This window comes from Olea europaea, unplaced genomic scaffold, assembly GCF_002742605.1.
Source record: "Olea europaea var. sylvestris unplaced genomic scaffold, O_europaea_v1 scaffold732, whole genome shotgun sequence".
NCBI lineage: Eukaryota > Viridiplantae > Streptophyta > Magnoliopsida > Lamiales > Oleaceae > Olea > Olea europaea.
This window is the reverse complement of record NW_019265723.1, coordinates 165940-168311: the sequence shown is the minus strand read 5'-3', so window position 1 is coordinate 168311 and position 2372 is coordinate 165940. Positions and strand designations below refer to the sequence as shown.

Below are 2372 nucleotides of genomic sequence, written 5' to 3'. Positions count from 1 at the left end.
TTTTTTTTTTTACTTTTTATTTTTTCCAAATGGTCACTTCTGGAGATGGAATTCGAGGGAAGAATGAGACTTTGAGGCTGGATATTAGGAGTGACGAAAAGATGGAAAACATTGGAATTTGACTGAGGAGTTGGATTGGGATTTGACTGATATGGTTGAAGTGGATGAGGAAGAACTATCACATAAAAATTTCTGTTTTCCACATGTAGCCCCCGTTTGACCCCATTTTGTACAAATAAAAATGGGTGAAATAATATTTTTTTGAAAATGAGTGATTGTAAAGGTAGGAAAGTTTTTGGTTCATGAGTGATATTATTTTATGAGAAACTGTGTGGTTAAAAATAGGAGAGAAAAAAGAAAATATAATGAAATGAAAATTAATGGGGGCCAAACCTCCTAGTATTTTTCATCCACTTGGAGTGACGGAAGTTAAATGAGTGGTTGATGAGTAATTATATGGAAAAATAAGTGAGTATTGGATAACCTATTAAAGATCAGTGAGTAAATAGTAACAAAACTAAAGTTGAGTAAATGATGATTAAATTTACTCTAGAATAAACACTGTCAAAACAACACATCAGGCGATTCATATTCTTCCCCGTGTCCTCTCTTACACGCGGAAAATTTCTATTCGTTATCACTTCGCTTTCCTTTAGTCGTATATAATCTCCCATTTCCACCCAATTTCACACTCTGAAGCTTCCAACTGGTTCGAAAATGGCGAACCCAAATACCCTATTTCGGTTTGGGATATTCCTATCCCTATTTATGCTAAATGCTATTCAATCTCAATCGGCAGTTGATAGTATAGATCTGGGATCCGAATGGCTGAAAGTTGCCGTGGTCAACTTGAAACCGGGTCAGGCATCGATTTCGATCGCAATCAACGAAATGTCGAAATGTAAAACCTCTTCTCTCGTCGCTTTTCATGCGAATTTACGATTAATTGGCGAGGAATCGCTTGGTCTCCTTGCGCGTTACCCCACCAAAGTTCATTCCCACTTCCCGATTCTACTCTTAAAACCCTTTAACTACTAGCAGAAGTTTCTCCAGTCCCTGTATCTTAGTTACGACTTTACCCTGGATGAAACCTGGGACGTTGCGGTGTATAAAACGGAGGGAGAGGGTGGAAAATTTCATAACTTTATGGCTGAGGAATTGGTGGCGACGATATTGAAGTACGCAATGGGGCTTGCGAAGAATCATGCAAGGAGTAGTGTTAAGGATTAGGTCATGGCTGAGAGAAGGGGGCTACTGACGACCGTCGACTTGGCAGGAATCAATGTCTTGGCGTTAGTTAATGAGCATTCGGGGGCAGCCTTGCAGTATGGGATTGATAAGGATTTTTTGAATGATTCAAGTCATGTGATGTTCTATGACATGGGGATAAGCAGTAATTATGCTGCTTTTGGTTCATTTCTCTGCTTATAATGCAAAAGAATTTGGGAAGACCACGTCCGTTAATCAATTCCAGGTGAGTTCTTTCATGTATTTTTATTCATTTTCTGTACTTCAAATTTACATTTTTTTTAGCATTCTTTATGTCATCTATTTAATTAAACAGACTTGTGTTACCAATTTAGTTCGAGGATGACCAACTTACTCAAGGATAACACATACTTGAGTAAATTTTGCCCAAAATTGAGATTCCATTCTACCTAATTGCTGGCCAAGCTAATATAAATTTGGTCCTATTTTGGTTTAAAATGAATAGGAGCTAACCCAAGACCCATTTCAGATTGAATTTCAGTTATTTTCTAGCTGTCACAGTAGATGTTTTACATTATATAAGTTGTTCCAGGTGAAAGATGTTAGATGGGATGCAGAACTTGGAGATCAAAATATGGAACTGCGGCTGGTGGAGTACTTTGTAGATGAGTTCAACAAACGACTTGGGAATGGGGTTGACATCAGAAACAATGTAAAGGCAATGGCCAAATTGAAGAAACAAGTTAAGCGTACCAAAGAAACTCTTAGTGCCAATACAATGGCCCCAATCTCTGTTGAATCCCTTTATGATGATTGTGACTTTAGGTAAAATCAAGCAAATTTTCAAATTTAATATTTATACTCTAATTTCCTAATTTCCTATCCTATACTACTTAGCAGGGTTCTCTTCTAATGAAAATAGCTCTTCATATTTTATTCACCGTATTATGTGCCAAACATTTGGATCATTGTTGAACTACAAGAGCCAGTGGTAGAAATTTGAGTATGTGAACAAATGACTCTCAAAAACATACAGTCACTTTCACGATCAAGTATTTCCAAAGTCAACTTTTTTGGTCTCATAGCATTGAAAGAACTGTTGTCACTAGCTTCATAAAAGTAATAAAAATTGAATAAAAGCTTTTGCTGATCTGATCTGCTAC

General features: G+C 36.9%; 1 pseudogene; it reads left to right on the top strand.

The window, feature by feature from the left end:
• The first annotated feature begins 718 nt into the window (after positions 1-718).
• LOC111390954 overlaps positions 719-2372 on the top strand; it is a 2360-nt pseudogene continuing 706 nt past the window's right edge.